This window comes from Coregonus lavaretus (genome assembly GCF_964263955.1).
Source record: "Coregonus lavaretus genome assembly, chromosome: 25".
Lineage (NCBI taxonomy): Eukaryota > Metazoa > Chordata > Actinopteri > Salmoniformes > Salmonidae > Coregonus > Coregonus lavaretus.
The window spans coordinates 5941335-5962304 of NC_140012.1; the positions used below are offsets into that span (position 1 = coordinate 5941335).

The following is a 20970-nucleotide window of genomic DNA, read 5'->3' on the forward strand; positions in this document are numbered from 1 at the left end:
CAGTTTCGGTATGTGCGCTTTGCTCTGTCTACCTGGCCTCTGCACGCCCGCCCGCAGTGTTGCCAACTCCTCAGTAAGGAAAGTCGCTATTGGCTGTCCTAAAAGTCGCTAGAAGTCGCTACATGATGTCATTACCTAATTTGCATAATTTGCCATGTGCATGTAATTGTGATGGATGCTGTAGGAGAGAGGAAAAACGTTGTGGGAGAGACAAAAAGTAAGTGAAAAACACCCTACATTTACATCCCGCCCTGAATGTAAGCATGTACATTCAGGGCAGGATCAGCCAGCGGCGGCTTCCCGCATGTGTAACCGGTGTGAAATGGCTAGCTAGTTAGCGGTGCGCGCTAGTAGCATTTCAATCGGTGACGTCACTCGCTCTGAGACCTTGAAGTAGTTGTTTCCCTTGCTCTGCAAGGGCCGTGGCTTTTGTGGAGCGACAGGTAAAGGTGCTTCAAGGGTGACTGTTGTTGATGTGTGCAGAGGGTCCCTGGTTCAAGTCCAGGTAGTGGCGAGGAGAGGGACGGAAGCAAAATTGTTACATTGATGCTGTTGACCCGGATCACTGGTTGCTGCAGAAAAGGAGGAGGTCAAAAAGGGGGGTGAGTGTAACCGGTGTGAAATGGCTAGCTAGTTAGCGGTGCGCACTAGTAGCATTTCAATCGGTGACGTCACTCGCTCTGAGACCTTGAAGTAGTTGTTTCCCTTGCTCTGCAAGGGCCGTGGCTTGTGTGGAGCGACGGGCAACGGTGCTTCGAGGGTGACTGTTGTCAATATGTGCAGAGGGTCCCTGGTTCAAGCCCAGGTAGAGGAGAGGGACGGAAGCAATGCTGTTACACATGCGCAATTAATTTGTAGTCTGGACGCGGAGGGGTGAACATCTCCTGCTCTGACTGGGAGGGACTGCTGTGCGAGGACTGGGCTGCCTGTGAGTGCTTTGGGACTGGGGTGTGGCCCACGGCAGCACCCGCTGCTCGTTGAAAAGAGTATGAACGATACGTGCTTTCACATCAGAGTCTCCAAAAGTTTCCAATAACACCAGAAAAAGTCGCTAGATTTGTCGCTAGTCGCTTTTTTGAAAATGTTTTGCTAGAGGGGTCTGAAAACTCGCTAAATATAGCGACAAAGTCGCTAAATTGGCTCAATGTTTGATCCTCTGCTCGCGCCAAGTGCATGTGATCCTTTGCGCTGTGCGCTAGAGTGCCTGTTGCTGTTATCCTCGCTGAAACTATGATTGACAAGACAGCAGCTGATGCACTGAAGACTGTACCATTGTCAAATAACACTGTGTGCGGTAGGGTCGATGACATGGGCGTTGATATTGTTGATCAATTGGTGAGAAAAAAAAGTAATAAATCCTGTCCATTTTCTCTGCAGTTGGACGAATCGACTGATGTCAGTGGGGAAGCCAAGTTGATTGCGTTTGTGTGATACAGAGACATTTCGGAAATTAATGAGCACATTCTGTTCTGTTAGAAGCTAACGGGGAGAACTACAGGTGAGGATGTGTTTCACGTTGGTGACATCTTTTTATCAGAGCACAATCAGGATTGGGAATCCTGTGTTTATGTATGCACGGATCGTGCTGCATCAATGCCTGTGAGAGTGAAATGATAAATTGCCCACATAAAGAAGGTAAATCCCACTGTATCATTCACAGAGAGTCATTGGCCAGCAAGATAATGAGTCCTGAGTTACATTATGTTTTGAATGACGCAGTAAAAGTGGTTGCCTTTATTATGTCCAGGCCTCTGAATCACATTTACATTTACATTTTAGTCATTTAGCAGACGCTGTGATGACAGTGGGACTGAGCACCAGCAGCTACTGTTTTACACCGACGTCCGTTGGCAAACCAGAGGGGAAACGTTACAAAGGCTTTTTGAGCTGCGTGCCAAAGTGATTTTCTGTCTGAGCACTCACACCCACTTGTGGACACAGACTGGGGATCCCGCCTTGCCCATCTTGCTGATGTGTTCAGTAAACTCTGCAAGGTAAAGACACACACATTCTACATGTATGACAAAGTGTGTGGATTCATGAAGAATAACTAACTTTGGGAGAGGAAATGTGAAGATGGGAATATAAGTTGTTTCCAGCAGCTTGACGCCTACCTTTTTACAGGTGATGTTGACAGAGCTCCTATGGTGTAAATAGTAAGCTCACATTTATCCAAACTCAACAGTGAGCTCAACTTCTACTTCCCTGACATTGAAAACAAGTCTGCCAATCTTGACTGGGTGCGTAAAGAAATGTTTTGTCAAATGTACACCTCATTTAGGAATCACGCTGGTCGCACGCGCATGAGGGGGTACTTCAGGCAGGGGTACAGTACCCCAAAATTGTTGGTTACCACTGATCTACACACATTGCAGCCTAACCAAAGGCGCCAATTTAAACTGCATTGCACATTGGCGCCCCCCTCAGGTGGGTTTGCGTTAATGCATATTCATTTAACGAAAGAAAAGGTGCTACACCAAAATCTGTATAATCTCTGGCTATACTATTGGTGCTACTGTTTCTTTCACTTTTTATCTTGATCAATATGGACATAGTGTAGGGCAGGCCTATGTAAAAACTTAGTGTTTGCTTGGAGGAGTAATTTTCTACCGTATCAATACTCAAACTCAGTACATAACTTTCAGGGACTGCAACCGCCGATTAAGAGGTTGGGAAAATGTTATGATGTTCAATATGCAGGCACAGTTTTTAAGTGTCATTATAAAAAGGTTTATTAGGAAAGTTCTGTACTTTGTATGTGGAAATTGTAAGTGCTTTACAATGAAATACTACAGAAGGCGATTTTACTAATCACTATAAGAGTTCATCAACATTTTGATTCTTAATCCAAAGTAGTTGTTGAATAACTATCATCTAAAACTGGTGTGGATTTACTCAAATTAACCCAACACTTGAAACCCAACCATTTATCCAGTTTCAACATGTGGATGTGAAGTATTTTTAGGTCAATGTTTTTTAGGCAATATTTGAGTGTTTACCTCCTATTTTCCTCGTAACCACTATCAGCTATGGTAGCTTTCCAGTCTCAAAGATTGTACATGGCAAATCCTTTGATTTATACGTTGCAGATTATTCATAATCTGCCACTTTATCTTCACCATCTACTTGTCTTTCTTCAGTTAAGATGACCAATAGCCTGAAACAAAAATAAACACAATTTGATTTAATAGTATCTGCATATCAAATAATAACAGTCAATGCTTCTCTATCTAATGTATCCAAGGCCACAGCAGAAAATGGAACAAATTAGGAAATCAGTTAGATCAAACTCAGGGCAAAACACCACCCCTATAACTATGCCACTGCGCCAGAAAAAAACGTATTTCTAGATGAAAGTTAAATGCACTATACTGAGCGTCTTGACAGTATCCACAACACAACTTCACAATGTCCTCCTCTCCTAGACCTACATCTCCACTTCCTCTCCTGTCCTACACACCTGGGACGGGGGGAGGGTCCATGTCAGAGTTTAGTGGATTGAGAGGGATCTGTACCGAGCAGCATGGATACATCATTGGCCGAGGTGAGTCAACTCCCACCGTCCACCACCATGATGTGGCCCGTCAATAGGAGGAGGCGCGGCTGGTCAGGAACAGCTCCATCTTGTTGCCTGCCCGCTGCAGTGGGATGGATAAGAAGGCATCCATGCTCTCTGCTCTGTTGCCACCTGAGGACAAGAGAGAGGGGGGTGAGAAACAGAATTTGGGGCAAAGAGAAATGAGACTGAGGACTTCATTTAGTTTACCTCTCCTCAGGCTCTGCTCTTGAGACTGAGGACTTCATTTAGTTTACCTCTCCTCAGGCTCTGCTCTTGATAACTTTGACCTCACTAGCATAGAAATAACGCATCATTACCCAGACCTACTTAATCAAGTGTATACTAAAACCTACTTAACAAAAGTTAGAGAAGAGTGGCAAGATTAATTACTAAAAAGTATGTGTGGCCATGTGTGAGTTTGGCACACGGCTTAATAAATCAATCGTGTTTATCAAATCCCAGCCAGGCAGCCACAGATCCTTACCCAGCCTACGGAAGCCCTCTGTGCCCAAAATAGGACCTGGTGCCAGGGTGTTAACCCACTTGGTCCCCACTCAACGGCCAGGTGCTTGGTCATGGCATCTGAAGGAGAGAGATTTGGACAGGAAAAGGGGAGTGGGATGAAGAAAGAGAAGGGAAGTTATCAGTGGGCTTCCTAGGTTATATCCGAGAAATAGTGGTGAAACTAAAAGACTAGAGCCATTTCTACCAAATACATAGAATCAAATAAATACAAAACAATATAGTAACAATCATATACTTGTAACATAGTCATGTTTTTACCGTTGGCGGCCTTGGCAGAGCCAGCATGCACCTGGAGAGCCTGATCCCTGTAGCCAAGGGTGGCAGATGTTCACAATGGCACCCCCATGGTCCTGAACGCAAACATCAGACATGATCAATTCTATCTATCCATACATTTATACCAGAAGTACACTATATGTACAAAAGTATGTGGACACCCCTTCAAATTAGTGGATTCGGCAATTTCAGCCACACCCATTGCTGACAGGTGTATACAATCGAGCACACCGCCATGCAATCTCCATAGACAAACATTGGCAGTAGAATGGCCTTACTGAATAGCTCAGTGACTTTCAACGTGGCTCCGTCATAGGATGCCACCTTTCCAACAAGTCAGTTCGTCAAATTTCTGCCCTGCTAGATCTGCCCTGGTCAACTGTAAGTTCTGTTATTGTGAAGTGGAAATGTCTAGAAGCAACAACGGCTCATCCCCAAAGTGGTAGGCCACACAAGCTCACAGAGCGGGACTGCCAAGTGCTGAAGCGCGTAATGCGTAAAAATGTTCTGTCCTCGGATGAAACAATCACTACTGAGTTCCAAACTGCCTCTGGAAGCAGTGTCAGCACAAAAACTGTTTGTTGAGATCTTCATGAAATGGGTTTCCATGGCCAAGCAGCCGCACACAAGCCTAAGATCACCATGTGCAATGACAAGCGTCGGCTGCAGTGGTGTAAAGCTCACCACCATTGGACTCTGGAGCAGTGGAAACGCGTTCTCTGGAGTGATGAATCACGCTTCACCATCTGGCAGTCTGACGGATGAATCTGGTTTTGGCAAATTCCAGGAAAACGCTACCTACCTCAATGCATAGTGCCAACTGTAAAGTTTGGTGGAGGAGGAATAATGGTCTGCGACTGTTTTTCATGGTTTGGGCTAGGCCCCTTAGTTCCGGTGAAGGGAAATCTTAAAGCTACAGCATATAATGACATTCAAGACGATTCTGTGCTTCCAACTTTGTTTGGGGAAGGCCCTTTCCTGTTTCAGAATGACAATGCTCCCGTGCACAAAACAAGGTCCAAACAGAAATGGTTTGTCGAGATCGGTGTGGAAGAACTTGACTGGCCTGCACAGAGCCCTGACCTCAACCCCATCGAACACCTTTGGGATGAATTGGAACGCCGACTGCGAGCCAGGCCTAATCACCCAACATCAGTGCCCGACCTCACTAATGCTCTTGTGGCTGTCCCCGCAGCAATGTTCCAACATCTTGTGGAAAGGCTTCCCAAAAGAGTGGAGGCTGTTATAGCAGAAAAGGGGGGACCAACTCCATAGTAATGCCCATGATTTTGGAATGAGATGTTCGACAAGCAGGTGTCCACATACTATTAGTCATGTAGTGTATGACTATTTTAGGTATTACTATTTTAGGTATTAGCACAGCAATGAAAAACAAACAGGAATATCCATGCAAGTCACACAAATAGGTAGGTAGTTAGATTAAAGGAAATTGATTGTCACGCCCTGGCTCTAGGGACTCTTTTAAGTTGAGCCAGGGTGTGTAGAGTTTATGTTTTGTGCTCGTTGTGTCTAGTCTAGTGTTTGTATATCTATGTTGGCCAGAGTGGTTCTCAATCAGAGGCAACGAGTATCAGCTGTTGCTGGTTGTCTCTGATTGAGAACCATATTTAGTCAGGTGGTTTTTCCCACAGTGTTTGTGGGATCTTGTTCCGTGTTGGTTTGTGTTTTGCACCTGTGGAAGTCACGTATCGATTTGTTGTTTTGTCCGTGTATCATTTAATAAATAAGTATGTTCACCTTCCACGCTGCGCCTTGGTCCTCTATATCCGACGATCATGACAGAAGATCCCACCAATACAGGACCAAGCAGCGTGCCCAGGCAGGAGAGGAGAAGCGGTGCCAACCGGGCAGTCGTCGGACAGGCGAGGGGCACCCCCAAGAAATTTTTAGGGGGGGGGGCACATGGCAGGGACGACGGGGCCACTGGAGGCAGATAAGGGGCGAGTTGGTGGACGAGGAGAGAAGGCCACTGGGTTACGGGAGCCATTAGTGTATAGAGGGAAGGAGAATGTAGAGGCACGGCGAGAGGTACTGAAGTGTGTTGCCAGTCCGGTCCGGCCCGTTCCTGATCCCCGTGTAAGGCCAGTGGTGTGTGTTCCCAGTACGGTCCGGCCTGTTCCTGTCCATCGCGCCAAGCCTATGGTGCGCGTCGCCAGCCCGGCCCGGCCTGTTCCTGTTCCCCGCACCAAGCCAATGGTGCGCGTCGCCAGCCCGGCCCGGCCCGTTCCTGCTCCCCGCACCAAACCTGTGGTGCGCATCGCCAGCCCGGTCCGGCCTGTTCCTGCTCCCCGCACCAAGCCAATGGTGCGCGTCGCCAGCCCGGCCCGGCCTGTTCCTGCTCCCCGCACCAAGCCAATGGTGCGCGTCGCCAGCCTGGTCCGGCCTGTTCCTGCTCCCCGCACCAAACCTGTGGTGCGCATCGCCAGCCCGTGCCCGTTTCACCGGTGCCTGGTCAGGTACCGGTCAGCTGCTCCACACCGGAGCCTGAGCAATCCGCTCCACCGAAGTCCAGTCCAGCTCCAGCCAGTGGGGCTAGACCAGACCAGGGGCACTACGGGGGGGTTAGTAGAGGGTGGTGGTCAAGCCCGGAGCCGGAACCGCCTCCGAGGAGGAATGCCCACCCAGCCCTCCCCTGTTCGGTGATGTTTAGGCGCGGTCGCAGTCCGCGCCTTTAGGGGGGGGTACTGTCACGCCCTGGCTCTAGGGACTCTTTTAAGTTGAGCCAGGGTGTGTAGAGTTTGTTTTGTGCTCGTTGTGTCTAGTCTAGTGTTTGTATATCTATGTTGGCCAGAGTGGTTCTCAATCAGAGGCAACGAGTATCAGCTGTTGCTGGTTGTCTCTGATTGAGAACCATATTTAGTCAGGTGGTTTTTCCCACAGTGTTTGTGGGATCTTGTTCCGTGTTGGTTTGTGTTTTGCACCTGTGGACGTCACGTATTGATATGTTGTTTTGTCCGTGTATCATTTAATAAATAAGTATGTTCACCTTCCACGCTGCGCCTTGGTCCTCTATATCCGATGATCGTGACATTGATTGAAAAATCTCAGTGCATACTGAGTGTGCTGTACCTTGAACCACTTCTCATAGACCACCTTGCTGGTGTAAAACGTACCCATGGTGTCAATCTCCAGGACTGTCTTGAAGGCATTGAAGGAGAGGGAGCAAGGCACAGGACGTTTCCTACAGCATCTATAAAATTGAGTGCTAGACAGTTACTTACATATTTCAAACAACCAATGTTAAACACGTTTCCATTAGAAATAGGGTATTAAAATGAACATGTAAAAATGCAGAGTAAGTTCAGATTAAGAAAGACTAAAACTAAACCAAGATTGAAATGTGTGTGTGTGCATGTCTGTCTGTGCACACGTGTGTTCTACATACTATTAATGAGGACATCAATCCTTCCAGGCTCCTTCAGCATCTCGTCCACTGCAGCGGAGATGGTCTGCGTCTGTCGCACGTCAATGGTCAGAGGGAGACAGTGGCGTCCCGTCGCTGCCATCAGCTACTTAGTAGCCTGGAAGAAAACACAGATTATACATCAGAATTATAAATCAACATTTATTTAAAGTTTATTCAGCATAAAATCAACATTGTTTTTTGTTTGGTCTACTTATTACATAATATCCGTAATCTTTTCCATGTTTCTGCTGGCGATCACTGTGTCACAGCCGTGCCTGAAAGAGATGTCACTTCCGGACTTGTGCCACTTGTCTCTGTGCTGTTTGTTGCAACTTGGCTATCTGCCAAACTTTTCGGTTTTTAATTTGAATACATTTACCAACGTCTTAGTTTTTTCCTCGCTCAACTTTTCTCATTCAACTTTTTCACCCTGGACGCTTTATCTGGACATGGTTCTACAGGACCTCCACCAGCTGAAAAAGCTTAGTAGTAACATTAACACTATGCCATCCAATTGCAGTCACTGTACTCATAATATACAGGAGAACTATCGCCTTATGGTGAGGATAGCCGTGTTGCAAGCACAGCTTCAGACGCAATCGTTAGGCAAGGGCAATTTAAATGTAGGAAAGGATGAAACAGCGTCTGTGCCACCAGTAAGTACAGATAGTAGTATAAATCCACCCGCACCCGCAGCCGGACAATGTTCTCAAGGCTTCTGGAAAGAAATGCTGTCTGCATTCTCAACCGGTGTCGCTCATTCAGCCGACAGAAACTTTAAACCGGTTCTCCCCATTAAGCAACTAGTCAGAGGCTGAGCCTTCTCAGGTCTCTCCTCCACCCGTTAAGCCTCCCAACCCTAGTCATTGGCGACTCCATTACCCGCAATATTAGACTTAAAAATAATCATCCAGCAATCATAAACTGTTTACTAGGGGGCAGGGCTACCGACATAAAGGCTAATCTGAAGATGGTGCTGGCTAAGGCTAAAACTGGCGAGTGTAGAGAGAATAGGGATATTGTTATCCACGTCGGCACCAACGATGTTAGGATGAAACAGTCAGAGGTCACCAAGCGCAACATAGCTTCAGCGTGTAAATTAGCTAGAACGATGTGTTGGCATCGAGAAATTGTCTCTGGCCCCCTCCCAGTTAGGGGGAGTGATGAGCTCTACAGCAGAGTCTCACAACTCAATCGCTGGTTGAAAACTGTTTTATGCCCCTCCCAAAAGATAGAGGGGACTCACCCACAAACAGGACCAAGCCTGGCCTGCTGAGGAGTGACGGACTCCATCCTAGCTGGAGGGGTGCTCTCATCTTATCTATCAACATAGACAGGGCTCTAAATCCTCTAGCTCCACAATGAGATAGTGTGCAGGCCAGGCAGCAGGCTGTTAGCCAGCCTGCCAGCTTAGTGGAGTCTGCCACTAGCACAGTCAGTGTAGTCAGCTCAGCTATCCCCATTGAGACCGTGTCTGTGCCTCGATCTAGGTTGAGCAAAACTAAACATGGCGGTGTTCGCCTTAGCAATCTCACTGGAATAAAGACCTCCTCCATTCCTGTCATTATTGAAAGAGATTGTGATATCTCACATCTCAAAATAGGGCTACTTAATGTTAGATCCCTCACTTCCAAGGCAGTCATAGTCACTGATCATAATCTGGATGTGATTGGCCTGACTGAAACATGGCTCAAGCCTGATGAATTGACTGTATTAAATGAGGCCTCTCCTCCTGGTTACACTAGTGACCATATCCCCCGCGCATCCCGCAAAGGTGGAGGTGTTGCTAAAATTTATGACTGCAAATTTCAATGTACAATCTTTTTTCCCGGTGTTTTCGTCTTTTGAGCTTCTAGTCATGAAATCTATGCAGCCTACTCAATCACTTTTTATAGCTACTGTTTACAGGCCTCCTGGGCCGTATACAGGGTTCCTCACTGAGTTCCCTGAATTCCTATCGGACCTTGTAGTCATGGCAGATAATATTCACATTGTTGGTGGCTTTCGGAGCCATCACCGACTCAGTGGGTTTTGTCCAACATGTCTCCAGACCTACTCATTGCCACAGTCATATCCTGGATCTAGCTTTGTCCCATTGTCACGCTCGTTGAGTACAGGATTGGACCAAGGCGCAGCGTGGAATGCATACATGTTTATTCACTAAGTTAACACACGACAAAACAACAAATGCAACGTAACGTGCCGCTCACAATGGCTACAAGCCAAACAAGAGTCAAGATCCCACAACATAGGTAGGCAAAATGGCTACCTAAGTATGATCCCCAATCAGAGACAACGATCGACAGCTGCCTCTGATTGGGAACCACACCCGGTCAACATAGAAATACCAAACATAGATATTCACATCACATAGATATTCACACCCTGACCAAACCAACTAGCGAACTCTATGTCAGGGCGTAACACCCATGGAATAAATATTGTGATCTAAATGTTTTTCCTCATAATCCTGGACTATCGGACCACCATTTTATTATGTTTCCAATCGCAACAAATAATCTGCTCAGACCCCAACCAAGGATCATCAAAAGCCGTGCTATAAATTCTTGGACAACTCAAAGATTCCTAGATGCCCTGCCAGACTCCCTCCACCTACCCAAGGACAACAGAGTACAAAAATCAGCTAACCAACTAACTGAGGATCTAAATTTAACCTTGCGTAATACCCTAGATGCAGTCACACCCCTAAAAACAAAACACATTTGTCACAAGAAATTTGCTCCCTGGTATACAGAAAATACCAGAGCCCTGAAGCAATCTTCCAGAAAATTGGAATGTAAATGGCGCTCCACCAAACTGGAAGTCTTCTGACTAGCTTGGAAAGACAGTACCGTGCAATATCGAAGAGCCCTCACTGCTGCTCAATCATCCTATTTTTCCAACCTAATTGAGGAGAATAAGAACAATCCAAAATGTATTTTTGATACTGTCGCAAAGCTAACTAAAAGCCAGCATTCAACAAGAGAGGATGGCTTTCACTTCAGCAGTGATGAATTCATGAACTTCTTCGATGAAAAGATCATGATCATTAGAAAGCAAATTACTGACTCCTCTTTGAACCTGCGTATTTCTCCAAAGCTCAGTCTGCACAGAACTGCCAGGACCTAGGATCAATGAAGACACTCAAGTTTTTTAATCCTGTATCTCTTGACACATTCATGAAAATAGTAATGGCCTATAAACCCTCAAGCTGCATACTGGACCCTATTCCAACTAAACTACTGAAAGAGCTACTTCCTGTGCATGGCCCTCCTATGTTGAACATAATAAATGGCTCCCTAGCCACCAGATGTGTACCAAACTCACTAAAAGTGGCAGTAATAAAGGCTCTCTTGAAAAAGTGAAACCTTGACGCGGAAAATGTAAAAAAAACAATCGGCCTATATCGAATCTCCCATTCCTCTAAATAAATTAATGAAAAAGCTGTTGTGCAGAAACTCACTGCCTTCCTGAAGAGAAATAATGTATACGAAATGCTTCAGTCTGGTTTTAGACCCCATCATAGCACTGAGACTGCACTTGTGAAGGTGGTAAATTACCTTTTAATGGCGTCAGACCAAGGCTCTGCATCTGTCCTCGTGCTCCTAGACCTTAGTGCTGCGTTTGACACCATCGATCACCACATTCTTTTGGAGAGGTTAGAAACCCTAATTGGTCTACACGGACAAGTTCTTGCCTGGTTTAGATCTTATCTGTCGGAAAGATATTAGTTCGTTTCTGTTGATGGTTTGTCCTCTGACAAATCAATTGTAAGTTTCAGTGTTCCTCAAGGTTCCGTTTTAGGACCACTATTGTTTTCACTATATATTCTACCTCTTGGTGATGTCATTCGGAAACACAATGTCAACTTTCACTGCTATGCGGACGACACAGAGCTATAGATTTCGATGAAACATGGTGAAGCCCCAAAATTGCCTAACCTGGAAGCCTGTGTTTCAGACATAAGGAAGTGGATGGCGGCAAATGTTTTACAGATGCTGGTTCTAGGTCCCAAGAAACAAAGACCTCGGCGTTACTCTGGACTCTGATCTCTCTTTTGACGAACATATAAAGAATATTTCAAGGACCGCTTTTTTCTATCTTCGTAACATTGCAACAATCAGAAACTTTTTGTCCAAAAATGATGCAGAAAAGCTAATCCATGCTTTTGTCACTTCTAGATTAGACTACTGCAATGCTCTACTCTCCGGCTACCCGGATAAAGCACTAAATAAACTTCAGTTAGTGCTAAACACGGCTGCTAGAATCTTAACTAGAACCAAAATATGTGATCATATTACTCCAGTGCTAGCCTCTGGCTTCCTGTTAAGGCAAGGGCTGATTTCAAGGTTTTACTGCTAACCTACAAAGCATTACATGGGCTTGCTCCTACCTATGTCTCCGATTTGGTCCTGCCATACATACCTACACGTACGCTACGTTCACAAGACGCAGGCCTCCTTAATGTCCCTAGAATTTCTAAGCAAACAGCTGGAGGCAGTGCTTTCTCCTATAGAGCTAAATATTTATGGAATGGTCTGCCTATCCATGTGAGAGACACAGACTCGGTCTCAACCTTTAAGTCTTTACTGAAGACTCATCTCTTCAGTAGGTCCTGTGATTGAGTGTAGTCTGGCCCAGGGGTGCGAAGGTGAACGGCAAGGCACTGGAGCAACAAACCGCCCTTGCTGTCTCTGCCTGGCCGTCTCCCCTCTCTACACTGGGATTATCTGCCTCTGACCCTATTACGGGGGCTGAGGCATTGGCTTACTAGTGCTCTTCCATGCCGTCACATGAGTGGGTTGAGTCACAGACGTAATCTTCCTGTCCAGTTTTGCGCCCGCTTGGGCTTGTGCGGTGGAGATCTTCATGGGCTATACTCAACCTTGACTCAGGGTAGTAAATTGGTGGTCTGTTGATATCCCTCTAGTGGTGTGGGGGCTGTGCTTTGGCAAAGTGGGTGGGTACCTATGCTGCAATAGTCTATGTGCTGGGTGGGTAGGGTCAGTCTGTTACATCTGGTGTAATTCTCCTGTCTTATCTGGTGTCCTGTGTGAATTTAAGTATGCTCCCTCCCTTCCCGGAGTACCTGAGCCTTAGTATCATGCCTCGGGACTACCTGGCCTGATGACTCCTGGCAGTCCCCAGTCCACCTGTTCGTGCTGCTGGTCCAGTTTCAACTGTTCTGCCTGCGGCTATAGAACCCTAACCTGTTCACCGGACGTGCTACCTTGTTCCGGACCTGATGTTTTCGATCTCTCTCTCTCTCTCTACCGCACCTGCTGTCTCGACCTCTGAATGCTTGGCTATGAAAAGCCAACTGACATTTACTCCTGAGGTACTGACCTGTTGCACCCTCTACAACCACTGTGATTATTATTTTACCCTGCTGGTCATCTATGAACGTTTGAACATCTTGAAGAACAATCTGGCCTTAATGGCCATGTACTCTTATAATCTCCACCTGGCACAGCCAGAAGAGGACTGGCCACCCCTCAGAGCCTGGTTCCTCTCTAGGTTTCTTCCTAGGTTCCTGCCTTTCTAGGGAGTTTTTCATAGCCACCGTGCTTCTACATCTGCATTGCTTGCTGTTTGGGGTTTTAGGCTGGGTTTCTGTATAACACTTTGTGACATCTGCTGATGTAAAAAGGGCTTTATAAAATAATGTGATTGATGACAGGTGAGAGGTTAGGGGTGAGGGGCAAGATGTTCTGTGTGTGATGACATGTTTGAGTTGTCTCTAATTGTGATTTGTGGATGACACAAGTAGGGCATAGGTGGAACACAGTGGCGTAAGGTGAGAAGTCCCAGGTGTACGCAGGGTACAAGGCGATGGGAAAGTGATAAATGATGGGTGAGAGGTGCAGGGACATACAGTGAGGGAAAAAAGTATTTGATCCCCTGCTGATTTTGTACGTTTGCCCACTGACAAAGAAATGATCAGTCTATAATTTTAATGGTAGGTTTATTTGAACAGTGAGAGACAGAATAACAACAAGAAAATCCAGAAAAACGCATGTCAAAAATGTTATAAATGTATTTGCATTTTAATTAGGGAAATAAGTATTTGACCCCCTCTCAATCAGAAAGATTTCTGGCTCCCAGGTGTCTTTTATACAGGTAACGAGCTGAGATTAGGAGCACACTCTCAAAGGGAGTGCTCCTAATCTCAGTTTGTTACCTGTATAAAAGACACCTGTCCACAGAAGCAATCAATCAATCAGATTCCAAGCTCTCCAACATGGCCAAGACCAAAGAGCTCTCCAAGGATGTCAGGGACAAGATTGTAGACCTACACAAGGCTGGAATGGGCTACAAGACCATCGGCAAGCAGCTTGGTGAGAAGGTGACAACAGTTGGTGCGATTTTTCGCAAATGGAAGAAACACAAAAGCACTGTCAATCTCCCTCGGCCTGGGGCTCCATGCAAGATCTCACCTCGTAGAGTTGCAATAATCATGAGAACAGTGAGGAATCAGCCCAGAACTACACGGGAGGATCTTGTCAATGATCTCAAGGCAGCTGGGACCATAGTCACCAAGAAAACAATTGGTAACACACTACGCCGTGAAGGACTGAAATCCTGCAGTGCCCGCAAGGTCCCCCTGCTCAAGAAAGCACATATACAGGCCCGTCTGAAGTTTGCCAATGAACATCTGAATGATTCAGAGGAGAACTGGGTGAAAGTGTTGTGGTCAGATGAGACCAAAATCGAGCTCTTTGGCATCAACTCAACTCGCCGTGTTTGGAGGAGGAGGAATGCTGCCTATGACCCCAAGAACACCATCCCCACCGTCAAACATGGAGGTGGAAACATTATGCTTTGGGGGTGTTTTTCTGCTAAGGGGACAGGACAACTTCACCGCATCAAAGGAATGATGGACGGGGCCATGTACTGTCAAATCTTGGGTGAGAACCTCCTTCCCTCAGCCAGGGCATTGAAAATGGGTCGTGGATGGGTATTCCAGCATGACAATGACCCAAAACACATAGCCAAGGCAACAAAGGAGTGGCTCAAGAAGAAGCACATTAAGGTCCTGGAGTGGCCTAGCCAGTCTCCAGACCTTAATCCCATAGAAAATCTGTGGGGGGAGCTGAAGGTTCGAGTTGCCAAACGTCAGCCTTGAAACCTTAATGACTTGGAGAAGATCTGTTTTGCAGAGGGGTCAAATACTTATTTCCCTCATTAAAATGCAAATCAATTTATAACATTTTTGACATGCGTTTTTATGGATTTTTTTGTTGTTGTTCTGTCTCTCACTGTTCAAATAAACCTACCATTAAAAGTTTAGACTGATCATCTCTTTGTCAGTGGGCAAACGTACAAAATCAGCAGGGGATCAAATATTTTTTTCCTCACTGTACTTAGTGTCTTAACAGTATTCACAACACAACTTCACAACATCCTCCTCTCCTAGACCTACATCTCCACTTCCTCTCCTATCCTACACGTGAAGTACCAAGAGGTCAAAGTTGACAGGCCCCATTCAATGTCTTAAGTCAGAGGTGAGAAGATAGGCAGACACAGGCTGTGATATCACAACCATATGGTTAAAGTACAGTCTCAGGGAGCATAGGGGAGTACGTCGGGCACTACAGGTACAGTGAGCACTTCAGCTATGCGTAGTTCAATTCCATATCCCCCTCCAGTTATTAATGCTACTTGGTCTCTGTGGAAAGATATTGTAAAAAAATTATGTTCAGTACTGGTAATATACAGAGGGCACAATGTTTGTTTGTCAAGTGTAACAGATGTGATCGTACTTTGTAACTCTCTTGCGTTGTGTTTTTAAAGAAAGGACTGTCCAGCCAGCGAGCCCAGTTGATTGGTGTTTATTCTGACGATAGACACAAGGAAGCACATTAGATGTGCAGGACAACAGTATGTTGATGGCTGTAGATTCGTGATTCGTCGCTTGCATGTCAATATCAGACTGGGTATTTTGTAATCAAACATAACAATGGCAAAGATATTACAAAATACAATAAATGTAAGTACCTGACGATAGACAGAAGGAAGCACATTAGATGTACAGGACAACAGTATGTTGATGGCTGTAGATTTGTGATTCGTCTGTTAGCATGGAAATAACTGAATTAGCAGGGAGTTAATGTGACCATTAGAGCATGGTAGATAACCTGCTCTTACAGGAATAACATACAAAAGCACATCCCAGGATGCCCCCAATATCTAACAGGTACCATACACATATACATCAGTACATGTCAGTGAAGGCTGCTGAGGGGAGGACGGCTCATAATAATGACTGGAACAGAGTTAATGGAATGGCATCAAACACATGGAAGCCATGTGTTTGATGTATTTGATACCATTCCACATACAGTGGGGAGAACAAGTATTTGATACACTGCCGATTTTGCAGGTTTTCCTACTTACAAAGCATGTAGAGGTCTGTCATTTTTATCATAGGTATACTTCAACTGTGAGAGACGGAATCTAAAACAAAAATCCAGAAAATCACATTGTATGATTTTTAATTAATTAATTTGCATTTTATTGCATGACATAAGTATTTCATCACCTACCAACCAGTAAGAATTCCGTCTCTCACAGACCTGTTAGTTTTTCTTTAAGAAGCCCTCCTGTTCTCCACTCATGACCTGTATTAACTGCACCTGTTTGAACTCGTTACCTGTATAAAAGACACCTGTCCACACGCTCAATCAAACAGACTCCAACCTCTCCACAATGGCCAAGACTAGAGAGCTGTGTAAGGACATCAGGGATAAAATTGTAGACCTGCACAAGGCTGGGATGGGCTACAGGACAATTGGTTAGCAGCTTGGTGAGAAGGCAAAAACTGTTGGCGCAATTATTAGAAAATTGAAGAAGTTCAAGATGACGGTCAATCACCCTCGGTCTGTGGCTCCATGCAAGATCTCACCTTGTGGGGCATCAATGATCATGAGGAAGGTGAGGCATCAGCCCAGAACTACACGGCAGGACCTGGTCAATGACCTGAAGAGAGCTGGGACCACAGTCTCAAAGAAAACCATTAGTAACACACTACGCCGTCATGGATTAAAATCCTGCAGCGCACGCAAGGTCCCCCTGCTCAAGCCAGTGCATGTCCAGGCCCGTCTGAAGTTTGCCAATGACCATCTGGATGATCCAGAGGAGGAATGGGAGAAGGTAATGTGGTCTGATGAGACAAAAATAGAGCTTTTTGGTCTAAACTCCACTCGCCGTGTTTGGAGAAAGAAGAAGGATGAGTACAACCCCAAGAACACCATCCCAACCGTGAAGCATGGAGGTGGAAACATCATTCTTTGGGGATGCTTTTCTGCAAAGGGGACAGGACGACTGCACCGTATTGAGGGGAGCATGGATGGGGCCATGTATCGCGAGATCTTGGCCAACAACCTCCATCCCTCAGTAAGAGCATTGAAGATGGGTCGTGGCTGGGTCTTCCAGCATGACAACGACCCGAAACACACAGCCAGGGCAACTAAGGAGTGGCTCCGTGAGAAGCATCTCAAGGTCCTGGAGTGGCCTAGCCAGTCTCCAGGCCTGAACCCAATAGAAAATCTTTGGAAGGGAGCTGAAAGTCCGTACTGCCCAGCGACAGCCCCGAAACCTGAAGGATCTGAGGAAGGTCTGTATGGAGGAGTGGGCCAAAATCCCTGCTGCAGTGTGTGCAAACCTGGTCAAGACCTACAGGAAACGTATGATCTCTGTAACTGCAAACAAAGGTTTCTGTACCAAATATTAAGTTATGCTTTTCTGATGTATCAAATACTTATGTCATGCAATAAAATGCAAATTAATTACTTAAAAATCATACAATGTGACTTCACAGTTGAAGTGTACCTATGATAAAAATTACAGACCTCTACATGCTTTGTAAGTAGGAAAACCTGCAAAATCGGCAGTGTATCAAATACTTATTCTCCCCACTGTATATTTTCAAAATACAAATTCATTTAAATTGACTTACTGAAATCAGTTGCCGTCCCTCAATTGTTCGCAGATGATGTTTCTCCTCCTGGGCAGCTCACATTAAGGGTCTGGTCTGGGCGGCTCTCGTAGTCTTTTGGTCAGACGAGAATTTCCCTCACGCTTCATAAAATGCACCACCGTCGCAGACCCCCACTTGAAAGCTCCGCAGGCAGAATCAATCATCCTCTTCGTTGACGACAAATTGTTGTGGAAATTCCTACACAGGGACACTCGAAATCAATCAATCATTTTTTGTTATCAGCGCTGGAGAGGTTTCAACAAACTTGATGCGCCATAGTAAACATCTGTCAGGAGCGCTAACGGGGCAGTCCAGTTAGTTCCCTTATATACTGACAAGTTATATTTGCATGATTTAGCTTATTCATCTTTCATAATTCATGTTTGCTGAATTCATGTGATGACCAGTACTGGGTCATTCATGTGACAGACCAATACCTCACGAGGCTTCTTCTCTCCAAGCTGAGACCTTGAAACTGTGATATCCCTTTCTCTAAACAAGGTTCTGGGCGTACTGCAAAATTGCAGATACTGATAGTGAGGATTCGTTCAATCAGTCACTTGCATGAACACCGAAATTGGTTTATAGGAGAGCAGAAACAGAAAATCACTCTAGCAATAGCATCAATTTTTTGTTTAACAGTGTTATCTGACAACGGTATTGATGTGAGTTTCTGTGCCTTTGCCTCCCCACACATAATTTTCACAATATCAATTGCGGCCGGTAATATCAAAGTCTCTGTTATGGTTTCATAGCGTATCTGTGGGAATGATTGAAGTGCAACGGTCAAGTGCTGCCTTTCGCCATCATCTAAGGATACTCTCTGGTTGAATTGTATCTTTTAGATTTGAATAACTTTCATTTAGATTTTTAAGGTTAACCACATTACAATGATTTTGAGATACAAAGACAATATTATAACATCTATATATTTTTTTATTTTTGTTTTATTTTTTAAGGATTTAGGAAATTCTCCCGCAACCCCATTTTCATATCAGGCGACCCCACATGCGGTCGCAACACCTAATTTGGGAACTGCTGCCCTACAGTTCTCAACCATTAGCTTCGCCCACGACTACCTCATGTGAACTACAATCCCGACGCTGTGTTTTAACGTTTAGAAACATCAATAATCATCGCTTGCGATCTGGTTTTCAAAACGTATGGCCCTCATCTTTCATCAGCGAGAAAGAATCCTTCAAATAAAAAAGATATACTTACTGTAGCAGTTTTGCACAGATCCATACAGCAATGGGTGCCTCCATCCAACAAACATACACTTCCAGAGTTCTGCTGAGTTACGCTTACACACAGGTGTTCGGAGCATGCTAGACAGCTAGTTAGTACAGGTGGTCGCCTCTTTTCTTCCGTAAACAAGCACTGTAACATGGAGATATGGCCGAGTGGGAACACTAACCCTAACCCTATCAAGGAGGGTATCAATTTAACTTTTGTTTTTTTGAAAATTATTTATCGTTGATATGAAAGATAAGGTCCTTATGCTTCCAAAACTGTACCGCAAGGGATGCATGTTAATGTTAAGATTAGAGGGTAGGGGCTCTTAACAAAACTCCCCCGTACAGAGAAGACGCCTTCGTCCAATGATTTATGTGTAATGTAATGGAACTGAGAGTCATGATCAAGGGCTACTGGTTTGTTCCAAGTGACAATGCACAGCTCAAGTAGAGTTGGTACATGTAGGTTGTATTTCCACTCGCTTGAGCAAATCTGGACTGCAAATGTGAGTGTACGCAGTCATGCAGTCATCTGTGTCTACATCCTCTGGCAAATCTCCCACCCTCTGTGGCTCTGCCATACTGATCCAAAGGAGCCTGGCTGGAACAAAAATGAAAGACATTAGGCACTTTAAAGGCACAAATGTTGTGATGTTTCCTATGTAGCTATCGCTGGGATATATGATGCATTGCAGACTGCAGTGGAAGATGCATGCTGTGCAATGACACCGACACATCTCTCGATGACCGGATGCACTGTGTGAAATGTGTTTTGATTTAGAATGGACCATTATAATGCACCTGTCTCGAAACAGGGGCAGGGGAAAAAATACATGTCATCTATGCACTTAAATAGCGAATGGAGGACGTTTTTCCCGTGGTTTATTTTCATGCCAGCCAGGTAGGCTATACTCCTGTTGTAAAGATAACAATAATGTGCTTAATATTAGGAAAGTTGAGAAATAAATAGAGTAGGCTGTCACGGCCTGGCCTTGAGAGGCCGGTCGTCTTTAGTTGGTTTGGTCAGGGCGTGAGAATCTATGCTAGAAATTCTATGTTTATGTTCTAGGTATTGTATTTCAATGTTTGCCTGTTTGCCTACCTTAGTTGTGGGATCTTGTTCCGTGTTGGCTTGTATGTGTATAGCCGGAGGACTTCATGTTACGTTGTTTATTGTTTTGTTGTATGTTTATTGAGTAAATAAACATGTTCGCATATCACGCTGCACCTTGGTCTGACCCGTCTCTCAACGATCCTGACAGAAGATCGGACCAAGCAGCGTGCCCAGGAGCAGCAGACACCCTGGACACAGGTGGGGAAGAGTTTTTGGACATGGGAGGAGATTTTGGCAGGTAAAGGACCCTGGGCGAAGGAGGAGGCCCAGGCAGGAGAGGAACACAGAAGGCGTCGGCCGAGGAGGAAGCCTGGGAGACAGCCCCAATAAAAAATTTTGGGGAGGCTAAAAGGGTGGTCGGGGATCGATAGAGAAGAGCCCCGACCACTGCACTCATGAGGGCTCAAGGAGGAGTGGGCGCGGAGAGTAAAGGACTGGTACAGTCGTAGACCTCCAGCGCCGGTTCCCAGTCCGGTAAGCCTCGTGCCTGCTCCTCGCACCAAGCAAGTGGTGCATGTTCCCAGTCCGGTACGGCCCGTGCCTGCTCCTCGCAACAAACCAGTGGTGCGTGTCGCCAGCCCGGTACGCCCCGTACCTGCTCCCCGCACCAGGCCAGTGGTGCGTGTTCCCAGTCCGGCCCGGCCCGTGACTGCTCCCCGCACCAAACCAGTGCTGCATGTATCCAGTCCGGTACGGCCCGTCCCTGCTCCTCGCACCAAACCAGTGGTGCGTGTCGCCAGCCCGGTACGCCCCGTACCTGCTCCCCGCACCAAGCCAGTGGTGCGTGTTCCCAGTCCAGTAAGGCCCGTCCCTGCTCCTCGCACCAAACCAGTGGTGCGTGTTCCCAGTCCAGTA

At 45.8% G+C, this 20970-nt stretch overlaps 1 pseudogene across 1 annotated transcript; it reads right to left on the reverse strand.

Annotated features, from left to right (window-relative positions):
• Positions 1-1919: 1919 nt before the first annotated feature.
• Positions 1920-19582, reverse strand: LOC311100516 (peroxisomal 2,4-dienoyl-CoA reductase [(3E)-enoyl-CoA-producing]-like; annotated as a pseudogene). The gene is made up of 9 exons: positions 19481-19582; positions 15390-15452; positions 8011-8064; positions 7767-7902; positions 7451-7571; positions 4343-4434; positions 4044-4141; positions 3516-3688; positions 1920-1987 (listed from the first exon to the last, which is right to left on the reverse strand). The product of its transcript is annotated as a peroxisomal 2,4-dienoyl-CoA reductase [(3E)-enoyl-CoA-producing]-like (transcript).
• Positions 19583-20970: the final 1388 nt, after the last annotated feature.